The sequence below is a fragment of the Crocuta crocuta genome, unplaced genomic scaffold (assembly GCF_008692635.1).
Source record: "Crocuta crocuta isolate KB4526 unplaced genomic scaffold, BGI_CrCroc_1.0 scaffold35, whole genome shotgun sequence".
Taxonomy (NCBI): Eukaryota; Metazoa; Chordata; class Mammalia; order Carnivora; family Hyaenidae; genus Crocuta; species Crocuta crocuta.
Window position 1 is genome coordinate 8,839,102 of NW_027530625.1, and position 15,416 is coordinate 8,854,517.

The 15,416-nt window shown below is 45.1% G+C and overlaps 1 protein-coding gene across 5 annotated transcripts in view; it reads right to left on the reverse strand.

The window, feature by feature from the left end:
• TSC1 (TSC complex subunit 1) overlaps nt 1-15,416 on the reverse strand; it is a 46,723-nt gene that overhangs the window by 30,730 nt on the left and 577 nt on the right. For 4 of the 5 annotated variants that reach the window (XM_077768428.1, XM_077768431.1, XM_077768430.1 and 1 more), the window contains exon 2: nt 6,276-6,338. The gene's annotated coding sequence lies outside the window, so the exon portion shown is untranslated. Of the gene's footprint in view, nt 1-5,648; nt 5,756-6,275; nt 6,339-15,416 lie in introns of those variants that run through there. The other variant, XM_077768429.1, reaches the window with a different exon arrangement.

Here is a 15,416-nt window from a genome sequence, read left to right on the forward strand (position 1 = left end):
GTGGAGCTGCCGACAGCAGCTCATTCTCCAGGTGGCACTACCCACATGGACAGTTGTTCAGTTCTCTCAAGGTATATTTTTAAAAACAAAACCAGGGGCGCCTGGGGGGCTCAGTCACTTGAGCGTCCGACTTCAGCTCAAGTCATGACCCCATAACTCATGGGTTCGAGCCCCACGTGGGCTCTGTGCTGACAGCTCAGAGCCTGGAGCCTGTTTCGGATTCTGGGTCCCCTCCCTCTGCCCGTTCCCCATTCGTGCTCTTTCTCTCTCTGTCTCTCAAAAAATAAATAAATGTAAAAATAAAAATAGAAAATAAAATAAATATAAAAAAATAAAAACAAAACCGGTGATCATTTAGGAGGCAGGAAGTGCACACCTTTTACAAACATTACCGAGTATAGTCCTTACACGGTATCATAGGATTGGTTCTCCTGTCCCCGTTTTACAGGGAGAGAAACAACGGTCAAGACATTTGCTTGGGGCTGCTAAGCTGGCAAGAGGCAAAACCAAAGGAGAACTGAAATTTAAACCCAGGTCTGCTTGACGGTAAAGCCCTAAGCCCTTAAATGTGACATGAAGCTAACTTGTGGTTTTGATCCTCACAACAATTCTGTGAGGTCAGCAGATACCCTCTTTTACAAATGAGAATATGGATAGTCAGACAGGAGAGGTAACTCTGCCAAGGTCACACGGTGAAGCAGAACTCAGATGGCTCAACTCCCAGGCCAACGACGCTCTCTGCCCGGCACCCTCACGTTGCTTCCCCCGGGGCCGTCCAGGAATAAGCTGAAGCAGCCACTACCCAGCTTCCCCATCGACAGAAACCACCTGGGATGCCTATTCGGAATGTAGTCTCCTGGGCCCATTCCAGAACTGAATTTGGGGTTTAGGAACCTGCATTTTAATAGGCACGCTGGCAGGAAACACTACACTAAAAAGTCCACTGAAGAGTCAAGTCCCTCCGGTAAGTTGCCAAATTTAAAGTACCAATGACCCCAGAAACCGGGAGTACTTAACTTACTATTATCTCTGCTTTTGTTTAATTACAACCTGGCAGTAGGTTTGCCTCTTGGCAAATCAGAAGTTCATGAGCCAAAAAAAATCAATTAAAATGTCTACATGCAGGGGCGCCTGGATGGCTCAGTCAATTACACATCCAACTCTGGATTTCAGCCCAGGTCATGATCAGTGGTTCAGGGGATCAACCCCTGAGTCGGGCTCTGCATGGACAGCAAGGAGCCTGCTTGGGATTCTCTCTCTCTCTCCTCTCTGCCCCACTCCTGCTTACACATGCACACCCTCCCTCTCTCTCAAAATAAATAAACATTTAAAAAAATGTCTACATGCATTTTGGTAGCTAATCATGATGTAGGAAGTTGCTGGCTCATGCCTATAAATATAAATCTTACAGGTAAATCACAACGGAAGTCCATTTCAAAGGGCTTACAACTAGTAAGATTTCCCTGTAAAAGAGTTCAAGGCTGAAAATAGAAACAAATTTCATCTTGTGAGTTAGCTTAAATTAAATTTAGAAGTGAAGAAAATACCAACCTGCCCGGGTTTACTGTCCATCGAGAGAATTCAATGAGAGAACATACGCAGACACTTGGCACAACTAAATACTCCCTGAGTCGTGGCCACATAGTACAAAAAGAAAACTAGTGAAAATCTTGGGGCCACCATTTTCAAGATGACTTTTTAATAGCACATGTCTCTAGCCAGCCCTCACATTCACTTCTACTCCAGGGAAACCACGAATGATTCTCAGATTTAAAAGCATTTTTGTCCCTAAGTTTGGTTTTGTTCCAATAATACTGCTACCTACCTAGTCTCAGTTTAGTGAGACTCCGAGTTTGTATTTTGTGTATTCAGAGGACAGTAACTGGTAGGTCAGAGCTGGTCCCCCAAACCCAGGCAGCCCCGAACAGAGAGTGACAGGAGTTCCACGCCAAACAAACATGGCACCCATCCAGTCAACCTGGCCATACACAGGGCTGGCCAGCATGGGCTACCTAATTCACTTTTCAGTTTGTAAATGTCATGTTAGGGGTCAAAGTCTTGTTTCTGGAGCCTGCTCTTTCCAGACACTTTATAGAAAGCAAAAATAAGGTTTCATTCTAAAACACATTAATGTATTTTTGGTAAAAAGCTTTTCTCTTTGGTTCTAAAAGTCTACCTTTCAACCATATTTTTTTTAATTCCCCAGAAAAAAATATAAGTCTTGGGTTTTATGGGAGCTTCTTTATTTAAGCGCCCCAAGTTCATGGATTCTGACACACAAAAAAGCCCTCCCAAGAGTTTAATCATGAGCTTTTGAAATCAGTCCCATGGCTGCACTATCTTTTCTTTTAGAATTCATTCAAATATTTCTCGAGGGTCTAAGTAAGTGCAGGGTGCTGAGTAGGAAAGACAGACTTAGCACGTGCAATGGAGAATTAAATGTGGGATGAGGAAGTGGACAGGGTTTAGTGTGTGCACAGAGTGGGGAAGGGGCCAGCAGTAGGGGCGGGTGAGGCACACACGTGTCAGACACACTTTCCAGCCTGGGGAAGATCGACTGGGAAAAGTCATGTGAAGGTTAGCACCACAGGCACTGGAAGCATCAACTTACAGCTGTGAAAGTCTCTCTTCCATTCTGGAAATAACCAAGTATAGAAAACAGGAGTCAGGAGAGGCTGAAAGTCAATACCTAGGTTAATACATTTCTGTAACCTACATGCCAAAGCGCCATTCCACTTACTTAATGTTATCTTCACTGGCCGCGTGCCACAGCACAGTGCTATAGATTTAGGGAGCAATGACTTTCAACAGCCACTCCCCATGCCAAAACCCATCACTCTGTCAGCCTTCTGCATCTCAGGAATACACACGACCATCGGTCTAAAGCCAACATCGAGGTGACATCTTCGACTCCTCCACGCTCTTACCCTCCCCTTGGATCTGTCAGCAAACCCACACCGATTTTGCTTTCCCTTTGTGGCCCTCATCAAAGCCCCATCACCTCCCATGCTGCTCCTCCCACTTATACATATTCCTGCTCACCGACAATGAATCTGCCACCAAACAACCACAAAAGACTCTGAAATGGGGAAATCAGAATCCACCAGTCCCCTGTTTAGATTCTTCCCATGGAAAGAAGAGCCAAACCCATGAGTGGCCTAACGCTTCCTGTTCTTTGGCCAGTTGTGAACCCCTCAGCCACCGTCTGCCTCTTCTCACACGTCTCTGCCTCATCGTTTCTCTGCTGTAGTCCCAGTCTCCCAAAACCCAGGAAAACTGGTGGGTGCCCTTGTGGCTCCCCTATCCCTGGAATGCTCCTCTCCCAGATCCTTGCACGGCTGACTCTCACTGGGGTCTCTACTCAAAGTGTCACCATCTCTAAGAGGTCTCCCCCAACCACCCAATCGAAAGCAGTCAGGGGCTGTCAGTGACCACCTTTGAATAAACCAAGTTTAAACTTCACAACTGGCCATCACATTCGATCACACAGAATACTCAGTATGATCTCAACATGCCGGGAAGAGAGGGATTAACCCAAGTTTAACTTTAGTCTCTATATCTGGCCAACATCTGGCTTTGGCCTTGGTCTTTAGAGCCTCTGAACTTGAACTGTCAACCGCCCTCCTTCAGCAGCATTTCTGGCATCCCTGACTGTGAGTGCAATCGACAGCTATGCGCTCGTGTCGTTACCATCACATCTAATCTACACGATGTCTGTAATGTGGACAAGGCGTACATTTAGAATTACTATTAAAAATCTGAATATTCACTTTTAAATAAAGGCAAAACGCTCCAGCTGTAACATCCAAGCTCAGTGTTTTACATTTTAATTACAAACGTATATTCATTTTAAAATTAAAAGCTTTAGTTGATGAATGTGACTTTTTAAGATTTTTTAAAATTTTTATTTATTTTTGAGAGAGCACAAGCAGGGGAAGAGCAGACAGAAAATCCAAAGGGGGCCCTGCGCTGACAGGCTGACAGCAGCAAGCCCAATGTGGGGTTTGAACTCACTAACCGTGAGATCACAGGCCTGAGCTAAAGTCGGATGCTCAACTGACTGAGCCACCAGGCACCCCTGAACATGACTTTTATGTTCAAAAACAATCAAGAACGTTTCAAATGGCTAAATACGTTAACTAATAATGTGAATACTAAGAAGGTAGATTACACAACTTTACAAATAATAATAAGTATTCTTTGAGCCAAATGTTTATAAAATTTTTAATAATAGATGGCTAAATAAACAAAAATTATTTAATTCTAAATTTTATAGAATTGTCTCATAGCACTTACTACAAACAAAATAAGCTTTTAAAGCTGCACTGAATTTATAGTCTTCATTAGTAGTCTTTCAAGAAAAAGTCACATTTGGGAACACTTCACATCTTGCAAGGATGAATGAAAAATAAAATGTCAGCCTGTCACCTCAGTTATAAGACACGAAAAAAATCCAAAAATCACAGTCAACAACATCTATGATAAATCATCTTCGAGCCAAACATAAAGAATATAAGTAGTATAAAGAAAACAGTGTTAAGAAAAAACTGAAATCCTCTAACACATTTTATACACACTAATCAAATTTCAAAGTGGACTCTACAAAAAAGCTTTAGGAAGACAGCGTCTTGTAGTTTTGCGTCTATGAGGGCCAAAAGCGTGAACAAAGGAGCTCAGTAAGATGGTGGCTACCGGCTGCCAACACTTTTTAGTAGCTGAAGACGAAGGATCTGTGAGGCTTGCCCAAGATACAGGTTCCTTCTAGAAAACCATCTACCGGAAACTTCCCTAAATTACATTCTGATTTGTCCAAAAAGGTTAGTGAGGAACTGACTATAGCGGCTGAACTCAGCACCCTACATGTAACACAGCGACCGCGGGAGCAATCTAGCTGCGAGCCGTGACCCAGTCATCTTCCTACATGAAAACTCCAAGCTTTACAAACCCAGCTGCTAAACTGTCCTGTTACTGAAAAATGAATTAAATTTGAGATTTACGATGTGTTTTACTCAGCTTGGCCCCCAACGGTATGACCACAACCACTTGACAGTGGGTTCTAATTCCCATTCTGTGGATCTGTGAAAAAGGACGAGTGTGAAGTCCACACAGAAGCATTGAGAATGAAGCCAGCCTCAGAAAGCTTCCCCTGCTTGTGAGAGAACAATATTACTGCCTTGTTGTTAGTGTACAATTTGTGTGAAGTTCCTGTTTGTGAACAGACATCAGTCTTTAAGGCAAAAAATCCGTCCTTTATTTCACAATCCCTGGGATGTAAGGTGAGGCAGACAGTGACAGAACACAGTTATAGGCAACAAGCGAGACGTGAAGGGAATCGCATTAGCTGTACAGAGAGGGACGGCAAGCCCGACACCTTCCCTATCTTGCCCACATCTCCCCACAGAGACGCAGCCCTTGCACTGGGCACTCTTCGCCGGTAAACTCACAATTACAGCTCAGTGCTAAGTGATGTCACTAAGACCAAATTCATACCCACAGAAGTGCCAAAGCCTCACTAGTTATGAAGAGTATATTCTAGGACTTTGAAAATCCTCCACTCCTAGAAACCACCACAGCATTTAATTCATCCCAGAACGCTAATTAAGACAATTAATACAGCAAGCCATGTTAAGACGTAAAGGCTAACTCACCAGTTCTTGGGCTCTCAGCACAGGATGTACATTAAAATCACCCGGACAGTTCATGAAATCCTGAAGCCCAGGCCCCACTCCAGAGCAGGTCAGGGGGTGGGGTCAGGAGAGCAATCTGGGTTTGTTGTTACAGATCCAGGTGGATTCCTAAGGCACAGGCAGGGGTGAGAACCTCTGTACCAGTCAAATGACTCGCTCCAACACAACGGCTTCAATTTAATCAATGTAACATAGTGGCTAAAACCAAGCCGTGCCACTATACAGACCTGATGTGAGCCACAGGGCCACCAAGTAGCAGCTACACAACCTTAGGAAAATCAGATAATGTCTCAGAGCCTCATTCCTCATCTGCAAAATGGGGACACACCAAAAGTGCGACTGTGAAACAGAAATGAGTGACACATACAAAGCACCTAACACAGTGCCTGGCACTGAATAAGCAATTAATAAAGCCCGGGGAGGCTGACAAATCATCTCATGCCACAGAAGGACCGGTTCCTAGCTCACAGCTTAACCCAGAACTGTTCACCCCTGAATGCAAAGAAACAAGCACACATCTACACAGCCGTACCAGTGAACCACTCCCCTCCACCTCCCCCCAACCACTGGACTGAGTTGATACCTTACCTGCTCTGGGGACAATTGGTACTTCAGTTTCCAGTGCTGTCAACCTGGTGTCTTTCATGGTCACTGAAGGGAAAAAGCACATATATGTAGACAAGAATCTTACAGTGAAGTGAAAAGCAGATGCGGTCAGGGGGAGGTTAGGGCTCACCTCCTTCAAGCTGCTTCCTGCCCCAGCCCTGACAGGTGGCCCTATGGTTTCCACTGGAATGAACACTTACAATCATTGGGCGCACGTGCCTCTCTCTCCCTGTCTACATTTCTGAACAGCTGGTTGCTGGAAAATTCTTTATACTGTGCTGAACTTGTAATCTCTTGTCCTTTGTTAGCTGTTTATTTGAGCTCTAAGCAAACGGGCAGGAGGGGCTCTAGAACCATACACTTCCAAGTTGCAATCCACACTCTGCCACGTATTAGCTGGGTCACTTCTGGCGGCTTATCTTAGGTTCCTAACATCTAACCTTGTTACCTCAGCTGGAAAGTGAGAAGAGCGGCCTCTGCCTCAGGAGGCTGCCTGGGGTTACGCGTGAAGACGCGGCCTGGAGCTCTGGCACAGCGCATGGCGGAATCATCACTCGCAGCCCTGGGCCTCAGGCCACAGGAGAGAGAACGGCGCCAGGCGCAAAGCACTTAGTGGGCCTACACCTCCTCATCACCTGCCATGCCCCCCTCCCTCCCTAGAGCCTCCNCCCCCCCTCTCACCCCCACCTCCCTGCTCCCAAGCTAAGCACTCACCCTTAAAACCTCAGCTTACACATCTGCCCCAGCAGAGAAGCCTTCCCTCCCCTCCACTCCCGTGCCCCAGACTAGGTCAGGTCCCCTGTTATATTTGCTTAGCAGCCTATATTTCTTTGTGTCACTTACCACAACCCAATTAAATAAGCATAATTAGTTACTGAACATGTCTCCCTCACTAGATAGAAGTTCCATCCAGGGAGCGAGAGGAGCTCAGTCAGTACTGCATCTGACTACCACGGTGTCTGGTACTTGTCGACCAAAGGGTAGGAGTTAAAATATTTCTTAACTAAATGCACAAAGCTGACTTCTGCCTTCAAAACAGCACAACCTCAATCTAATCCTTCCACGTGACAAGCATGAAACACTTGTGAACAGCTATCATTTCTCTACTGTCTTCCCCTCTTTACCAATACTTTCTGTCTTGGTAATTAGCTCATATTAAACAAACACATTAAATATGAGTATACATATTTATATAAATATATTCCGAAGTGTTTTTAAAATGTGGGGCCTTCGAACTAATTTAGGTACAGCCTGATCATGAGATGATAGGCCTCCCGAGGACAGGGATTATCTGTTTGGTCCCCCAGCGGACACCCCCAGGCCTACCGGAACATCTGGCACACAAGAGGCAAATATACCCTGTTCAGGTCAGCAAAAATCTCATCCCCTTCTCTGGTGGCCATTCCAGGGTGGGATGTAGAGCGTGAAAGCTGAAAGCTGAGCCTCACACGCTGCCTACGCCTAATCAGGGAGCATGCAAAAGCTTGGAAACGAGCCCTTCACTGTACTGTGATGGTCAAAGTCAAACTAGTGGATGGAGCAACTCTCTAACAATTAACGCTCTTGCCCCAGAAGACCGGGTAATTATATTTCCTTGTGGAGCACATTCTAGGCATTAAAAGTCAACGGTCCTCAGTGGCATCCTGCAAATGTGTGTACACTTTCGAAAAGACCAGCCGAATCATTCACACAGGGAGTGCTTGCCTGGCCACAGTCAGTCAGTCAAGTAAAGAACTGGAATTAAAACACAGGAGCCTCTATTATTCAGCATCTTAAAATCAGCTGTAGTCCAGTGAGTCATATACACTTCCTCTTGCAATTAATCCTAGTTGGATCTTTTACCCGAAAAGGAATATCCCAGGGAGGGTGAAAGTGGGATACACACAAGATGAGCTCTTGCAGCCTGCCCAGCCAAGATCACCGTCTCAGACAAAGGGACGGGCACAGGAAATCAGGATGGTTTTTGTCCAGCGCTCAACATTAAGACTTCTTACATTATCGCTAGGCCAAAAACTGGCTAATGGTAACAGACTGTCATCAATTTAATGTTGACAAGTCAAAGGCTACCTGCCATTATTTATATTTTAATTGCTTATTTACTTATCCATTTCTACTTAAATCCCGTCCTACGGAGGTACGACTAGGTAACACCATTCTGGTCAGGCAAGTGCTACGGTGTCCTGTGAACTTCCTGTTCAGGGGTCAAGAACGGAGAAGACCCTCTTCAAAGATGTGCACCCCAAAGGGGTGTGGGTGGAAACACCTGTCAGAGCATAACAGGGTCAAGCCATGCTCTTATCTTCAAGAGCCAAATTAAAAAAGAAACATGCCCCCAGATCTAGATGTTTCCTCTTTCACATCTGACTCAAGAGCTGCATTCTCACCTGGTGATGGCACTTCCTACAAGCAGTCTTTTTGAATGAATGAATGAGTGATGAATGAATGAATGAATAAAGGGTAAGTCTGAGGAAGAAGCAGGCTCTGTGCTTTCAGTCTTCCAAGATTAAACAGAAAGAGCTCAGGTCAATTTGTTCTCCTACTTCACCTTAATTTCATTTTTCAGGTGTTTACATGGCTCACATACTTAGAATTACACTTGAACTCCAGCTTAACAGGCATGTACAGCTGCCATTAGCAGGACCCTACACGTCTCTTTTCACATCCCTCTGTCCTGGGCAAGATGCATTACATGCTGGGAGAGAGCTAAGAGCTCTATATTCCTTCATGAAATATCAGGAGCAAGTACTTAAAATGCCTTTACAAAGTATTTTATCTGAAAATGTCACTTGAGGATTCAGGCTTTCGGCAAAACCCAGCACCGAGTGTGTGGTCTCCTACCCTCAGAACCAAATCCCATGAAATAAGTCCCCGCACAGCACAGCACCTAACACAGCTCTGTACACGCTTGTCTATGATGTAAGAATGAAGGCAAATGTGTCTGCACCACAACTTCTTTCCCATGCTCAAGTCTTTCATCTAAAAAATTCAAAGACAATTCAGATACAGGCTCAGGCACAGACGGCCTAGTCCACGGTACAGGTAGACCAGAAGCATTACTCCATGATGTTCACAATAAAGACAGCAGTAATAATGACACACCAGCACACCACTGCGTTCAGCTCTGGCTCAGGAACAGTCTCGGGTGACTTCCTCGAGCAGTATTCTACCGAGTGAACAAAGCTGCCTTCAGCACAACTGCACCCAAAAGGGGTAAGATTCTAGCTGCAAGTATCTCTTCCCACGGCACACAGGGAGAAGGAGAGGGGGTAGGAAATACTACTTTGCATGTGAGCGTGAAGCAGCTGATGGAGAAACCTGCCAACGCGTGTAGCCGTGGGTGGCTTCCCCGGCCCCGCCGCTGCGCGCCCTCTCAAGGACACAGGAACCGGGCCAGGGGAGCTCCGGAGTTGCCATTCAGAATTCTGGCCATTAGGGACCTGGAAGGACAACTTGCTGAAGCTTCTACCCTATTTCAAAGGTGAATGTTGTAGAACTGGCCTGTAGGGATGGAGCCTGGCTTCAGTTAGGTATCTCTCTTCTACAAATAGTAATGTTTCTTTTAGTCTGAATCAAAATTATTTACCAAGAAAACACACATCAGACAGATACCATGCATGTGTCAGAGAGGCACTATCCAGAGCTTCCCCTAAAAGAAATCTGACCAAACTGTAAGATTTCTGTAAGTTCCCAGGACTACAACAGAAATACCCTAGGGAATAAAGGCACAGGGTGTGACAGTCCAGGACAGTGGTCCTCAAATGTGGTCCCAGCAACAACAGCATCACCTGGGGATTTGTTAACATGCAGACTCCTGGGCCTCGTGGCATACCTCTTAATCCGAACTGTGAGGGTGGGGTTTTCTGGGGAATTCTGAAGCCCTTATTAAAGGTGCAGAGCCACTGGCCCAGGAAGAAGAAGGATGAAGTCAAAAAACATTAAAAATATAAATTTGGGGCCCCTGGGTGGCTCAGCTGGTTAAGCACTGACTTCGGCTCAGGTCATGATCTCAGATCCGTGGGTTAGAAGCCCATGGCAGGCTCTGTGCTGACAGCTCAGAGACTGTAGCCTGCTTCAGATTCTGTGTCTCTCTGTCTCTGTCTCTGTCTCTCTGCCCCTCCCCTACTCATGCTCTGTCTCTCTCTCTCAAAAATAAACATTAAAAAACTATAAAAAATACATATATATAAATTTAAAATATAATTGTATAAATACTGTGAGGTTCAAAGGGAAAAAAATACATAGTGCAGAAACCTTGGAAAAAAGCCCAGTGGAACTGCGCCAGGTGCTAAAGGTACCGGCACAGACTGAACTCCAAGCCTGACAAGCACTTAGCAACTTGCATACCTGAGATCTCCACTTCTAACTTTTTTAATGTGGCATTTAAGTTGAATTCCTTGAGAAGTATAAAGAGTCATTCAATAGAGAAGTTTAACCAGGAGATTTATAACACAAACAGTACACAGGTCCACCTGTGAAAGGCTTGGGCCTTTCCCACCTACTGGTTAAAAAAAAACACATTGTTTTGGGGCCACCTGGGTGGCTCAGTCGGTCAAGTGTTCGACTTGGGCTCAGGTCATGATCTCACGGTTCATGAGTTCGAGCCCCGTGTCGGGCTCTGTGCTGACAGCTCAGAGCCTAGAGCCTGCTTCAGGTTCTGTGTCTCCCTCTCTCTCTGCCCCTCCCCTGCTCACGTTCTCCTTCTCTCTCTCAAAAATAAATAAACAAAGCCCAAGTCCATTTTTAGGAGGAGTAATCTATCTAGAATAATCAGCTGGGCTGCAAGCTGGGTCTATAAAGTTCCTGAGTGAACCTGTATGAATTGTTTGGTGGTGATAGGACAGGAAGGGATATTTGGTCCAAAGCTTCCAGCAGATTTTCAGAGGGGAACTGAGGCCCCCCAAAGTTAAGAACCACTAACTTATGATTTAGTGTATGAGATTAGCAGTTCATGTCATTTATCAAAGTGAAAGATGAAATGTTTGGGTTCTGAAGTCAACCAACAGGGCTCAAATCCCAGCTCAGAAGCTGTGGAAGGGACCTTAGGCCTCAGTTTCCTCATCTTCCTATCCTGTCTCCTAAGGCTGTGGGAAGAGTTAATGGGGATCGTGCATGTAAAATAGCAGGGTCAGGCACATAAGTACTCAATAAATACAAACTTGATTATAACAATATTACTACTAGATGAAATGTATTGCTGGGCACCTGAGGCTTCCGTCTATCCATGTAACAACTTGCATGTGCAACAATGATAAAAACCATTCCATAATTCCAAATGGATACACTTCACGTTGGCTGCTGTGCTCTGTGAACTATTCAAAGTAGTAGCAGTCTTAATGCAGACACTAGGGTCACCGCATCTGTTCCTCCTTATCACCCACTACTGAGCCTTCTGTCACCAAGAGAAAGGCAAAATCGTCCCCTGTTACTCAACTAATGCTTCATGGTCTCTATTGCCTTAATCTTTACTTTAGAAAGTGACCTGTGAGCTCTAGGCCAGCAGTACCAGGCCGTGTTCTGTATCAAAGCTGGGGTTTTAAGGCACTTTACTCATTAGATGATAATCTGAATTCATTCAACCTTAAAAAGTTTTCTGTTACCTTTTGCTGGTTCCCAGGACAGAACAAAAGTTAGCGCTGCACAAGGGACAATAAGAAACTGGTGAGGTCCTAAGATCATGTATCTTTAACTTATTTATACACACATATATGTGATTTTTATTCTCCCCCTAAAAAACATAGACATTAGATATTTAATGACTAATTTCTAGTAACTATAGGCTTAGAAAGGATCATCTCAAATAGCTGATGGCAGACCTCTTTCAGAGTAATTCAAATGGCAAAAAATGAGAAGTATTGTCAAGCAAACTAAATTATACTAAACACAGGGGGGAAATCTCAAGTGTTGAGTAAATGCTGATTATACACACACGTTTTTAAAGCAAAAAGCTACAGGTTTGAATGTTACTGAGTATACTTTGCTTTCATGTTTAATCTCAGCACCTCACATAACAAACACAACTAATACAAATAAAACCAATCTCTCAAAAAGAGATTTAAAACATGAAAAATTTATAGGGGGTTACCTTTTAAAGTATCATGTGATACAAAGGAAAGAATACACAAGTCATCACTCAATGGGTCAGGCTTAGGAGTCAGCCATGTGCGAGGTTTTTGCTTTTTTTTTTTTTTTGAAGGAATTTCTTTTTTTAAAATGTTTATTTTTGAAGGAGGGATAGAGAGCAGAGCGTTAGTGGGGAAGGAGGCAGAGAGAGGGAGACACAGAATCAGAAGGAGGCTCCAGGCTCTGAGCTGTCAGCACAGCGCCCAACGCAGGCTCGAACCCATGAGTTATGGGATCATGACTTGAGCTGAAGTCGGACGCTCAACCGACTGAGCCACCCAGGTGCTCCTGTTTATTTTTAATGTTTATTTATTTTTGAGAAATAGAGAGACACAGTGTGAGCAGGGAAGGGGTAGAGAGAAAAGGAAACAGAATCTGAAGCAGGCTCCAGGTTCTGAGCTGTCAGCACAGAGCCCAACGCAGGGCTTGAACTCAGGAACGGTGAGATCATGACCTGAGCCGAAGTCGGACCCTTAACCGACTGAGCCACCCAGGCGCCCCAATGTGCTTAGTTATTATAAAGCCATTAACGCTTTGATTCAATCAATTTAGTTAGAGTGTTTGACTGAAGTCCCAGGGGGACCTAAAATCCCAGAAATGTAGACCTGGAAACACTCTAATTCACAATCCAACTTTCTTATTTCACAGACGAAGAAACTCAAGCTTAGAGAACTTCAGTGGCTTGTTAAAAGTCAAGAGCTATTTGATTTTTAGCAAAGCCTAAAACAGTTGATGTACTGCCGCATTTTGTTCATCTTCATCCAAGAATATATGAGTAATTCCAGGAAAAGCTAATTTTAGTCCACTATGGCTCTGGAACCTGGAAAAGAACATACCTGTACCCTAACAAATGGGGAAAGAAGATGGAGCTACAAGATCAAGTCAGCTGTAATTCAGAGCCCAAAACTCACCCACCACTATACACACACCAGAGGTCAGAAGCTATTTTAGGAGATAGATGCCTTTGCAATAAATTATACATCAAAGGAAAAATAGCCAAATTGATACTTGAAGCCACTGGTCCTCACCCTCTGGTGTCCATCAGAATCACCTACGGCTTCTACCAGATATATTTCCAGGGCCTCCTTGAAGACCAAATATGCAGGCCCATCTACTATGGGGCTGGACATCTGTGCAAGGAGGTCCTGATGAACACTACTGCTTGAGATCGCGTGTTCCCCGCAATTTCGTTATTCTGTAAACGTGACACAGACGAGTATATATTTGACTTGTCCTAGTAAGACTGCTCAGTTTCAGCTCACAAATGACACCAAGCGTGCACAAAAGGCGTCAGATTACACGGCCAACAGTAGCCCTGGACAGGTCCTCCCCCTGAAGCCAGTGAGGAAGAGGCCAACTGAGTCACAGGATCTGAGACACTGCAATGTCATGGAGAGAGGTAAGAAGGCTTGTGGCCGCCTCGGAGTCTGTCTAACTAGGAATTTAGAGACCTAGCGGGTCTTTACGACACCAGGAAATGCATGAAGTAAAGAAAGCTTACATCATCCACCTTTCCAGGCACGTGATGTAAGAGTGTTTTAGGTAAGATATTAACTTTAGTTGGAGGATATTTTCATTTTACATCTTCTATAAATACCCCTGCAGTTTACACCAGGTGCTTAGAGGAAGGTCTGCCCGCTCCCCAGGGCAATAGCGAAGAATGTTTTGGCGTTTCTGGGGAGCCTCATTTGCCTGATGCATGACTGTTAAAGGTACATTTCCCTACACAACCCTAAATCAGCCTTCATATTTGCATATTCCAGGTTTACTCAGGAATGTTCAACTTAAGAATCACAGGTGCTTGCTCAGTAAATCAAGGGTTCCCCGAAGATTTCGTTTTATGACGCTTCCTGAAATTTACAGCTACACCTGCCAGCGCCTTTGAATTCCGAGAACTCCAAGCGGATCCCAAAATTATAAATCAAAGTATCTCAGAAGAGCATTATTCTATTTTAGTATTTTTACAGCTTACTCTATGCAAAGCAAGGTGCTATTTCTAGGCTTCCTATTAAAAAACAAAAAAAAACACCAGCAAGGATTTTAGTCGGACTTCTCTCTGCAGTAAAGGCACCAGTTGTATAAAAACATCAAACACTCGCCGGTCTAATTTAGACTCACATATTTACAAGCACAACACTGCCATCCGAAACAAAGCTAAAGTGTACAAGCACCGATAACTGCACGCACACAGCTAAGGTGTACAAGCAAACGTACCCTCTCCAAAATTAGACACACGCACATGCAACACACACAGGCAATTGTGCACAACCTCTGGCCGACTAATTCCGATCACTTAGTTAGAATGACAGGCTGGCTCTGGTCAAGCAACGTATAAATGGGAGCACAAACAGATGCAGGGGGGCATAAATAACGCCGGGAGCACAGTCCTGGGACCCGCGGCGGAGTCACAGACCTCAACTGCAGCCCCGGCTCAGAAAACCCTGGAGATGTGACCTTGGGCAACTAACTCTAATCTCTCTGGGCCTCAGTTTCTCCTCCAGAGAAATGGAGGCGTTAACAGGGGCCGCCTCTTCCCTTCGCCGCGAGGACCGCAGGACACGATGACCGCAAAGCACTTCCACGGTGAGTACTCCATCAACGTGAGCGGTTGTCAGGGGCAGGGCCGCGCCCCCTCCCACGCTCCCCCCACCCCGAAAAATCCGAAGCACACGAAGCAAAACTCTTGCACGGGAAACACAAAGGGCTTGAGTTGTAAAAGGTCTCTCGGACCGCGGGCTCTTCACCTTCCAGTTCCTCAAATGAATGAATGAATGAGCGTCTAGGAGTGGCTCTGCAAATAGCTGTCTCCTCCTAAGGTTCACCTCTGCCGACTTTAAGGTAACTGTCTCCGACCGTCAATTAAACACCCACAAGCACACCCGCAGCGAGGCACCCGGGTCCTGCACATTCCGCCGGACACGCAGGGTCCCGGCGAGCCCTCGATGCCCACAGGCAGCCTCCATTCATTCTCCTCCCCACCCCTGACCCCTCTCCTGAAGCCCC